Raw genomic sequence first — 12,741 nt, 5'->3', positions numbered from 1 at the left:
TGCCGCAATTCAAAAGGGATGCGGATAACCTGGAGAGGGTCCAGAGAAGGGCCACTCGTATGGTTAAGGGCCTACAGACCAAGCCCTACGAGGAGAGACTAGAGAAACTGGATCTTTTCAGCCTCCGCAAGAGAAGGTTGAGAGGCGACCTTGTGGTTGCCTATAAGTTCATCACGGGGGCACAGAAGGGAATTGGTGAGTATTTATTCACCAAGGCACCCCCGGGGCTTACAAGAAATAATGGCCACAAGCTAGCAGAGAGTAGATTTAGTTTGGACATTAGGAAGAACTTCTTCACAGTTCGAGTGGCCAGGGTCTGGAACGGGCTCCCAAGGGATGTGGTGCTCTCCCCTACCCTGGGGGTCTTCAAGAGGAGGTTAGATGAGCATCTAGCTGGGGTCATCTAGACCCAGCACTCTTTCCTGCTTATGCAGGGGGTCGGACTCGATGATCTATTGAGGTCCCTTCCGACTCTAACATCTATGAATGAAGAATGTAAGCCGGTGAAAGAAGAATCTGATTACGATAATGTTTAAGTTTGAGCAATACCAGAGTTCTGTTTATACTGCAGTTATATTGAACAGTTTTCTTACTGTGCTTACAGTTGCCTTATAGTTACTGTTTCATTCCCCAGCCCTATTATGTCTCCTGAGTTACCATAACGCTTGGGTGCCATGATGGCCTCATCTAGCATGGGAAAGGAAAGGGAGACCACAGCTTTGGGACACCAGCCCTCAGGTAAACAGAAATGATACAAAGTCTCTAAGATCGACTTGGTATCAAGGAGGGGAATGTAGACTTATGGCTGTATTGACCTTTTGGTGACCCTACAGATAATGAAAAATAGTGGGCTGTGTGGAGTAAATAGAAAGTTGTGCGAAAAACCAGAGTGCCATGTGCAGTCAAGATATAAAAGGATCCTTAAGCTCAGTTTGGTGTGTGTGTGTGGATGCTTGTGTTGGAGAGTGTGCCTGGAAGACAGCTTGTGTGTGTGCCTGAGAGGTAGAGTATGATGTGTGTGTCTAGGTGTGTTAGTGTATGCCTGTGAGGTAGTAAAAGGGAGTGTGCCTCAAGGGTAGTTTATTGTGAGCCTGAAGTTACCTGATGCTATTAGGAGCTTGGTTGACCCCACTGCATCCTAAAAGACTACATCATTGATGCACCGTGCCAGGAGACTGCTGGAGCTTAGTCCTGAAATTGTCCTTTCTTGTCCTCAGTTGCACTAACTCACAGTTTCCTGAGGTAAAAAGAACCCCTCCTTCCCGTTCATTGTTATACGTTTGTCAGTCTTGTAAATACCTTTGTATTTTAGCATAAATAATAGGAATTAGGGAACTGTTTTACCAAAGTATATTGTTTGTATAGTGCAATAGATTTAATAGATTTTTCCAGTTGTTGTTGTTGTTGTTGTTGTGCCTAATAAACTGTCATTGTTTGTTCCAGTTTTAATTTGTGTTTGTGAATTTTTTTACCTAATTACATCTGGTTTGTTATCTTATCACCTCTGGACCATTTAAAGAGTGGTCCAAGCATCTAGTTGATAGACGTTGGAGCTTGGACAGCGCTCACTGAATTACTAATTGAATGATGACCTTATTTGCCTAAATTCTAATTCCAGCCAACACTACCATAACACGCATCTCTTTAAAAATGGCTCCAGAGGTGACCCTGGGAACTACAAACCAGTGATTCTCATGTCCATCCCTGGCAAGCTGGTAGAATCTATAATAAAGAATGAAATCAGCAGTCACATGGACAAATACGATCTGCTGAGGAAGAGCCTGCATGGCTTTTGTAAAGGGAAATCCTGCCTTCCTAACTGCTGGAGTTCTCTGAGGATGCTAACAAGCACATGGAAAAGGGGGATCCAGCTGACATGCTTTTTGACAGTTCAAATATATTATTTCACGAGGTAGGGAGGGAGGTCAAAAGTGGGATCCTGCAGGGATCTGTACTGGGCCCTATTTTGTTCAACATTTTCATCAATGACCTGCAAATGGGGGTGCACAGTTTAATCTCCAGGTTTGCAGATGATATTCACCTGTTTCAGGTAGTCAGGTACTGTTTCAGGTAGTCAAGTCCCAAGCTAATGGAGAAGAGTTGCAAAAAGATCTTTCCAAGCTAAGTCAGTAGGCAAAAAAAACCAACCCACAATAAAAAAGACAGATGCATTTCAGTATCAATAAGTGCAAGCTAATGCACCTGGGGAAAAATAACCTCAAATATATATATATATATATAATATAACCCAACATTGTGTGTATGAATTAGCTGTTATGACTCAGGAAAGAGATTGTATTCACTGTAGATAGTTCTCTAAAAACAATAACTAATTGTGTAGCACTGACCAAAAAAGACAATACAATCATTAAGAAAGGAGCTGAAAACAAAACAGGGAACATCAACATGCCATTACACAAATCTATAATGTGCTCACATCTTGAAAACTGTGTTTTGGCCCCTATACGTAAAAAAGGATGTAGTAGAATTAGAAAAGTTACAGAGAAAGGGAGCCAGAATGATCACGGACATGAAACAGTTGCCATACTAGGAAAGACTAAAAAAGGCTAGGGCTCTTTAGTTTGGGAAGGAGATAGCAGACGGGGAAAATGATAGTGGTCTATACTTGTTTGCCTAGTCCCAGAATACTAAAACTAGGGGATCCCCATTGAAATTAGTAGGTGACAGGTAGTAAACTAAGAAAATAATGTGCCTTTTTATGCAGTGTGTCATTAACCTATGGAATTAAGTGCTACAGGAAGTGGTAGAGGCAGATAGCATAGCCAGGTTCAATAAGCGTCTGGATCAATTTTTGGATGACAGTTCTATTAAAGGCTATTGAACAAAATGGTTAGAGAAGTTTAGGGATGCCAGAGGAAACCAATAATGGTAGATGCCTGGAAGGTTATTGAATAGGAGAATCACTCTATGATACCTGGTTCAATGGTCTCCCTCTATAGCATTCACTTCTGCCACTGCCAGAGATAGACTACTGGGCTAAAAGACCATTGGTCTGATCCAGTATAGCACTTAAGTTTTTATATGGAGTCTGGCCTTCAGCTGCTGTAAGTCAGCTCCATGCAATTCAATGAACAGTCAACATATACTGGCTCAGGATCTGGCTAATAGTCTCAGATTTTGTTTTTTTTTTTTTATCCCTTAAGTTACAGGAAGAGGCTAAAGGACGTCTTTTGGTTCCTCCTGATTGATGTTGCCAAAGGAAATCGTAACAGCAGATGAACAAGCTGATAAGTTATGTGTTTGTATATGTTAGCTAAGACAACTTTGATACTTTTTGTTTGCTGTTCAGCTATTACAAGTGCACTTTGATCAGTTCAATTGGTTGTTAGTTTTGGAAGCTACCAACTCTCTTGAAGACAATGTTTAAAAGCAATAAGCAAGGAAAAACGAATTCCAAAACACATCTGTTTGCAGTAAGATTTTAGGAAGTGTTGATTTAAGAATTGTGAGATTCTTGGAAAGTAAGAGGTTTGTGGGAGTAACATAAAACTTTGATGATAGGATGTCAGGTTTGTCCAATTATTTAGATGACTCAGTTCACAATGAGGGACTTCCCGTTTGAAACATTTTTGTAGGAAGAAAATGTGAGCTGAGGTATCCACATCATCCTCTGTTTTCATAGTAGCTGAGAACTATATCCAAACTGTTTGCATCTATTCTGCTTCTTAGGTCTTGCAATACCTAAAAATTGCCTGACTTGCCACAGGAAAGTGATGGAGATCAATGGGATTAGACTGGGGAGAGCAAAATGGTAGATCTGGCAGGCTGCTGGACTCCATTTCCCAGCAGCCCCTGACCACATTGCTGCAGCTGGTTTCCACGGAGCCCCCAGCAATGGTGGAGCCATGACAGCATGGGGGACCAACCCCAGCAGCACTGGCAGGGTGCATGGCTGGGCAGGAAGCTGCTCCAGGGCCAGAGCTGGGATCTTGGGACCAATCTGGCCTGTGGGCTGGACTTTGCCCATCCCTGAATTAGACATATACCCTGCTTGCATAGTCAATGGATATGTGTAACTGAATCACCAAAGGGGGATTCGGATCACCGAAGCACTGAGTACAGAGGTGATTAAAGCTACCCAACAGGCCTAGGGGTATGTCTGAACTCATGCTCCTCCTTAGAGCTTAGGTATCTGACTGCACATTTGGTGCCTCTGCCACCCTGAGATCTAGAGTTGCCAGAATTATTTCTTTTTTTTTTTTTTTGACCAATGACCATCTATTATAAAATGCATATGATTCATGGCAGCTGAGGAGATCCACATCTACTCTCATGAGGGTGACCTAACTATCCAACTTTAGTCAAGGCAGGCTACTTTACTTCTCCTGTTGAGGCCAGGCCACCAGGAATTCAAAATAATGCAAGATTCATGGGGCCAGGAGAGGAGCAAGCAAGAGGGAACCTAATTTTCTGCCCAGTAATTAGTGGGAGTCCTGGTTACACTCCCTGCTCTCAACATGATTTATGCATTTTATCCAATGATTCTTTAATATGAAATATGTAAGTAGGCTGGGAGCAGGGATCATAGCCTAGTTCTCCTCCTCCCAAGAGATGGCCTCATCCTTATAGTTATGCTTTCTTTTATTTGTTCTTTCTCAGGCCATAGGAATTTTGAATTCCTTTTTGCACAGTGACAGAACTTCAATAGGAACTTGGTGCTTAGGGTACTCTGGGATAGGGGAAGTATGAGTTTGAACCCACACGGAGGAGAAGAGGGCCTACAAGCAGGTCCTTCACTTCCGGACAGAGATGTTTGATGACTAGCCTGATGACAAGGAAGCAAGCACCACTACCTATTTCTCCAGCTGCACAGTGTATGGATTTCAGTGCTGTCAAAGTGTTAGGCATGCTTAGAGCACACCTACTGGCATAAGCCATTTAGGAGACCTTCAGCTGGTGAACCCTCCAGAGCCTTAGGCTATATTTTTCCAAATGTTTGCTCTGTATGTGTCTGCATGTGATAGTACCTGCATGTGATCATGTAGGCATACACGATAGCTGACCTTGAGGTGCTAAAGCAGGGGTGGGAAAAATGTGGTCCACAGGCCAGATGTTGTCTGCCAGGCCATTCTATCTGGCCTGCGGGGGCCCTAAAAATTTTAGAAAATTAATATTTATCTGCCCCGGCTGCCTGTCATGCAGTCCTTGATGATTGCTAAAACTCAGTAAGCGGCCCTCTGCCCAAAATAATTGCCCACTCCTGTGCTAAAATAACTTTTACTGGTAAAAACTTAGGCACCTAGTGGTATAGAAGCATTTACATTGATGGGTGTGAGTACCTGAAATCTACTAGTGGCTTGTTAAAGCTGGCCTTAAGTGACTTGCCTCAGGTCACAGAAGAAGAAGAAAACATTTTCTTTCTCTTGTTCCTTATATGTGTCAAACTTCTGCTTCAGTGCAATAAAGATAAGGATATATCTGTCACATAACCTAGTGAAGTACACTGAAAACAGAAGTAAAAAACTTTTACTGCTCACTGGTTTTGTCACTACTCTTCCTTGACACAAGAGAGAAAGTTGTGAGTTTTGCATAGGCAATGTGTTTTGAGTTGGATAGGACAAAGCTAGAGACATTTATCTTTAGCTGAAATATTAGGATTGAAGGTGGTATGAAACCTGATAGTTTTCATACAAGTGAGGTATTCAGGTGCTGTCGGCTTTTGTGTCATCTCTGAAGCTTTATTTTCTTGGGCTTGTTGTGTATGTAATTACAAATCGGCAACAAGTTTGTTGCTTTTCTTGAGGACATCTGTAGGATATTTTTAATCATTTGTAGACCACTGGGAACTCTTTGTCATGTTTCCCCTAGGTTTGCAGGCGATTCAGAATGGTCTGCTAAAGAACAGGGCAGTGTATATCTTCCCTGTGTACCTTGAAGGGGCTTTGTGCCAGCTTGAGAATGTATACTTCTGTGTGGCTGTCTATTCAGAATTCTGTAAACAGGCACAGTCTTGTCCTTACTGTGCAAGTTACACTAATTTATCAATGACACCCACTTTATGACTGACTTCTGAAGTGTGACTTACACTACCACTATAATTACTGCTGAGCTTGGCCTGTACCATCATCTCCTAATTTAGAAACTAAGTTTCAGTTACAATCTCTCATTAATACACATTTAATCTAAATACAGATCTAAATGTCTCATAAAATATCTAAAACCTTTCCAAGTTGCCAAGGTAATTTAGAATTAATAGTCTTTTTTTAAGGTTTTTTCCCCCCTCCCTAGGTAATACACCCTTGAGGGTGATAGCATATAGCTATTACAACACAAAATACCTGGGGAGATACAGGTATTAATTATATTTTTAATAAGTAATTTTGAAATGGGGTTTGTAGTTAGCATAGAGACCTTGAGCTTCATTCTGTAAGTTAATTGAATAAAGCAGAAAAATAGAGGAATATATATATTGTTAAATAAGTTACTGCCTAGATTTCCATGAACAGAAGGACTGGAAAATATGACCCTCATCTCATCTGATTCCCTCAGTCATTGTTTTACTTAATCTTGATAAGGAAAATAATTGACTCATATACTCAATAGAAAGGGAGCTCCTAGGTCCTCTAGTGCACCCAATTCATCACTGCTAGATAGTTTATCATTATTCCTGCAGCTTCCCTGAAAGCTGCATCCCTCAAATGAGAGGGGGAGAGAGGTTTTTTTTTTAAATACAACTTCTATATTTTTCTGTTGTGTCCAGTAGAAGTCAATTTAACCCCTATAAACCCATGAGTTGTTTCTTCTCCTTATAGTACAAAAATTGTCAAAAATTGATCAAGCTGCACAGTATAATGCACAACACTTATCGGTAAACATCCATCCTTGGTTTCAAAAACTAGTGTCCTATATCCATTGAAAGGAAGTAGAGCCCTAAAGAAAGAACAGCTTCCTTTCAGAGTCACGGGCCAACATGTAATGCAGAAGGACTGGATGTCTTTGCAGATATACCAAAACTCACAGAAGTTCTTCATGAAGGGCCTACATGCCATTAAAGGGCTTTTGAGAATTCAGCTGAAAATGCTTCATGAGTACTTCCCCTCTGGTAGGAAAGGGTTCAACATTCATAAATTGCATGCTAATTTCTTTCTTGTTCTTTATAAATAAATATGGTCCGTGGTAAAGTTTGTGCCACAGCTCACTTATTCATGTAATTTCTGTTTTAGAGTTTCTCTCTCTCTATCTCTCTCTTTCTCTCCATTTCAACAAATGTATTTGAAAAAAGAGATGTTTATTTCTTCATTTAGAGGGGTTTTTTCATTTTGTCTCTCTAACTTCCTGCATAGTCCTAGAGGAAATATTCTATGTATATAATGCTGTCAGATCTGGAACACTGCAGTACTATAGACTGGCTAGCACAGAGGAGATAGGACTTTCGTGAACTGCTCTCTAGTTTGCAAGGTGCATAGCTTATCTGTGGCACTGAGGCATAGGGCAACTTGTTAAAATAAGCAAATGATTTTGAGTTTGGGGCAAAACAGTTTTCTGAAGGATTTGAAAAAGCCTAATTGCTTTTGTGTATGCATCTCTGAGAACTGTACTGCTGAGCCCTGGAAATAAGTCTTTCATTTTATCTACAGAAAGCACCAGCTTCCACAAAAGTGCTCTTCCAATGTGCCTCTACTCTATCAGGAATTGCCACAAACTGTAGAGGAAGAGTACAGTCTTATTATCATAGTTATTCAGCCATTGGTGTCATTGTAAGATCTACCAACAGGTAGTCTCAGCTGCTTTTGTTGCATCTTAGAAAATAAATACTTCCCTGTTTCTCAATAAACTGAGAACTTATAATGCAGGGAAACTATAGAGGAAGAACACCTATCAGGTTATCTAATGAATCCCTTGTACATGCGTGGGTTTGTTGTCCCCCGCTTCCACCCTGCCCCATCTCTCCACCCCTTATTTTGAATGTATTCTAGTTTAAATGTCTGTTCCAATTCAGTGAAGACATACATAGGCATGGCAAGCTATACATGTGTTGCTAGCATGTATGTAAACATTACTGTTATGTGGCTCACATCAGGAGACTTCCACTGCTTTCCTTAGGAGTATATACCAGATCAGACAGAAAGCTTTTCCTAATATTTAACATTCATTTTTTACAACTTACTTTAAAATAATTGTACAGAACATTTTATTGTTTACATCATGTAACACTTTTAATATTATTTTTAAATGAAAGATTCAGAAATAAGTCTAAAGGCTTCACTCTATTGGCTTATTTTTTGTTATAGTTAGTTTCCTCTTGCTTTCTGAATCTATCACAGAAAAAGATGACTGTAAGTTTACAGAATTTAGCATGGAGGCTTGAAGGTAGCTCCAATACCTCACACTATTTTAAATACTCAAATTCAAGTTGACAGTGCACTTTTTATTTATTTCTATTCCTATTAATATTAGCATTTTATGACAAACCCTTTAAATGTTTGTAGAGCATTAACATGGTCCACTCTGTCATTAGATAGGTATCTGTTACCCATTCTATTATTTCTCTCTAAATCTATTGACCCTGACCTTTTTTCAAGGAGGCTGTTCATCTTTTTGTTCTTCTCTCTGTACTGCTTCTAATTTAAGTCCTTTTTTCCTGCTTAGGGAGCATCTAAAAGTGAATATTTCAGTTTAATTGAATGAGGGAAGAAATATAATCAGCCTATTAGGATCAAAGGAAAGTAGGGCTGGAAGGGACCTCACAAAGTCATCTAATCTAGCCCCCTGCTCAGGGCAGGATCATCCCTCACTAAACCATCCCAGCCAAGTGTCTGTCTAACCTGCATTTGAAAGTTTCCAAGTATGGAGATTCCACAACTTCTCTAGGTAGCCTCTTCCAATGTCTGGCAGCTATCATAGCCAGAAAGATCCTCCTCCTCTCCAGCCTAATATCCCCCTATGGCTTCTTGAAGCCGTTACTTCTAGTCTTGTCACTTACAGCCACAGGGAAAAAAAAACAACACATTTCCATCTATAAGCACCTTGCAGGTATTTGAAGACTGATATCAAATCCCCACCTCAGACTTCTCTTCTGCAGGCTAAATAACCCAAGTTCTTTTAGCATTTTCTCATAAGACTTGTCTTCCACACCCTTGATAATTTGACTGGTCCCAGCCTCCTTTACCCCACCCAGGTCAATTTGCCATGTGCTGCAGTGCTCGTGCAGGGTTGTGATTGGAGAACACACGCCCCTACACATGCACGCTCCTTGGGACATGCCCATAGTGGCCAGGTACAGACATTACATATAAACCAGTAAGTGACTGAAAACCATTCTAAACCTGTAACAGTACAGAAGCATGGGGCATACAGATGGGTTTAAAAATGGCAGAACCTGGTCTAAGATCTGAATGGATGCAGTATCAGACTTAAGCAGTTCAGGTTAGACTGGTCTATCTAACTTCTGTACCAGATCCTATGGCAACTCAAGTTAGGTCTCCATCTCCCAATATCCCAGGCTGCTTTGCAGGTCCCCACTAACCCTCTCTTGCAGGGCAGTGCGCTAGTTTTGGCTGGGCTAAGTGGACTCTCAGAGCCAGCCACAGGCAGGAGGTAGGGATGGGGCCTGTGCCAGCTGTTAGTGGCTGCTGGGTGACAGGGATCAACCCTGGTTGGAACTGGCTCTGCCCTGAGCCAACACAGCTCAGCGGGACCTTCACAGCAGGGGCTTCGCCCCCCACACACTGCCAGCCCTGCTGGTCAGCGCTGCTTCTCTGCCCAGCCCACCCCCCACCCCCATAAAAAGCCAGGTGTCAGTGGCAGCAGGGGGGTGGGAAGAGAGGAAGCAGAGGCCCATCCCACCACATGAACCTGGCTCCTCCAGACCCAAGCCAGCACAGTTGGGGCGGGAGGAACATATGGGGGGGGGGCTCTGCTCCCACCTCCCCCTTGGCCACCACTGACAGCCAACCACTTGTGGAGGATGGGGGGCAAGGCTAGGGGCTGCACTGACCAGCTGAGCAAGGTAGCTGGTGGGGAAATCCCTGCCATGCAGAACCTTCCTCCCCAAGCTGTGTTGGCTTGGGTCCAGCAGCAGGAGGGGAGCCCCTGCTGTGTGGCCTCCCCCAGGTGTGCTACCTTGGTTCTGGGGCGGCCCCCAAATTAAAACATAGCATGAAACATAATGTTGGGTGGGAGAAAAGGATTGCCATTTATGATTTTTTATGTGCAGCAATGTCAACTTGGGGCTGTTAATCTGTCAGATAGTACATGTAAAGAGTTCTCAAAGAAACTCCTTGATTGCAGCAGGAACCTAGTATCAGAGACTATTTTTTTTTTTTCACTCCCTCCCCTCTTTCAGTATTGAACCTGTAAGGTGCAAAGTGAGGTTAGGGAGTGAAATCCGCTGTTGAGAGAACTGACCTCTGAATAATTTGCAATTATTATTTTCAAATGGTTTATATATTTAGCACCAATTTTTTTCATATCTCTTCTAAAATATTAAAGATACTGTCTAGAAACCTTTTGGACTAGAGTTCAGTATCCAGGTTCCTGAAGATACAGATAACCGCTAGTAGGATTTTCCATTTTGCCTAGCTGTTTCACTTCCATTGATTAATTGACTTTCTAGCTGCATCTTTAAATACCTAAATACTGGTGCCTTTTAAAAATCTGGTTGCTGCATAGCAATAGGTTCTTTCCCCCTCCTCCCAACCTACGTGTGTGCCTATGTGTGTGTGTGTATGTGTACATGAACAACTATCAATGAATTAAAGTGTGTTCTGCTTTTTCTCCCACTGGTGGGGAGAGGTATTTTCTTTGTATAATTTTTTCTAGTAAAGACTTTTGTTCATCTTTTCACCATCTATATGTATTTTTTAATGTTTTCAAGCTTGTTCTCATATCATTTAAATGCAGTTCTAGATTTTTTCTAAATTGTCTAGTCTATTTGCCTTGGAGCAAGAAATTTACCTTCTGTACATGAAAATCTGCTCACCCACCATTTTAATCTGCATTTAAAACTGCCTATGCAGTAGTTCAGTCAGCAATTTGCCTATATATTTATGCATGTAGCCTGTTATCAGTTTGTGTCTCCTACAGGCATTGCAATTTGTTGAGGAGAAATAAAATATTTTTTCCCCTCCACACTTGTCTTAGAGCTCTGAAGAGCCTTTTGTCTTTTTTTCCTCTAAACCCCCTCTCTCTCATCTAAGTCATGACAACAACAATTTGTCTGAGCCTAGCAAGTCTTCAGGTTAGTGAAGTTAAGGCACCAATTTCTATAGCCAACAGTGCACACGGTGACGATGTGGCTACCATCTCACCTGGTGACCTTTGATTTCCCAGCCCAAATGATCAGGTACATATTTACAGGTGTGTTGACTGAAGGTAGCCATCAGCACCGAATGAAGCTTGCACTCAATGCTGTAGCACTGTAGCAATATACCTTTACTGCTTTTCCCCGTTCACTAGCAAACAATGTCAACAAGCTTGGTTATCTTTTTTTTTTTGGTCTTCTTGGAACTATAATGCTTTAAAGACTCTGTTCCATTAGTACCTGGGCCCATTATAGATATTTAGATATGTGTCAGCACCATGAAGAAAATGGAACAAAATCTGCCTTCCTGCTCTTTGTTGAATACTAAATAAGGATTTAAAATAGGGAACCTGAGACCTCAGGTTTGTGTAGAGTGGAACCTGGAACCAGCGACTGTCACTGACCCACACTGTGAGTTAAGAACAAATACTAGTCTTTTTACTTGCATGAATATCCTGAGTTGAAGTTATCCCATCCCACTGTCATTGGGCAGATCAGTCTACAGTTCCTTATTGTAGACAGAGTTTAAATGGATTATCTTTTTGCTATCTTTTTCTCATGAGTTATTCCAGTGCTGCTATATTTTGAGTTGTATTACAGAACATTGTGTTAAATCTAAATACGAGGTTTAATGAGAATATACCAAAAGAAATTAGGTGGATCACATGCCAAGTTGTCAAGGAAACTACCCGAATGCAAACCTATGATTTTTGTTTTTCTGACAAGAAAAGAATAACTCACTGAAGATGACTTGCATGAGGCACTGTTTGGAATGGAATCAAAATTACAAGCTCATTTGGAAAGTGGACTGAAGATCTAAGGCCCACGTTCACAAAGAGACGTAGATGCTGTGACACAGAGCACTGGAATACTAAGATACGCCCCAGGCTGGAATTCCCACTCTTACATCAGCTCTTTCTTCCCTGTACAATGCGTGGAGGCACTTCGAGCTTGCTCAGGATGCAGAGCTGTGAACCCTCTGACAGTAGGTAGCCTTTTCTTAAAAGTAGATCAGCGATCATCTGTTTCTTTTGAAAGATGGGCTGGAAGACAAGTACCTCTTTATGATGTAGCCTTGTGGTTAAAACACAAGCCTAAGATGTCAGAGGTTCTGTTCTCTCTCCTATCTGAGGTGGCTTCAACCTGTATCTGCCACCCCCTTAAAAAATAATATAAGTACCTTGTGACAAACCCACTTCATAGAGTACAAGTTTAGATTCATTGTGTCAGAGAGGAAGCATTCTCTCTGAGGAATTGAGATTAGGGAGCTCACATGATATGGGGAGAAAACCTGGGCTCCTCTCCTTATTCCAAGATATTTCATTTTTATTTGGTAATATAAACAGACCCTGGAGTAGGGAACTAGTAACTAAATCTATTCCTTCCAGGTGAGTGTCTAAGACACAAAACTTCTGATGCATGTTCTATCTTCTGTCTCTGGGCCAAAGATTTTCTAATTATGCCATTCAAAATAGAAC

This window comes from Alligator mississippiensis, chromosome 3, assembly GCF_030867095.1.
Source record: "Alligator mississippiensis isolate rAllMis1 chromosome 3, rAllMis1, whole genome shotgun sequence".
NCBI classification, from domain to species: Eukaryota; Metazoa; Chordata; order Crocodylia; family Alligatoridae; genus Alligator; species Alligator mississippiensis.
Note: the sequence above shows the minus strand (reverse complement) of the source record.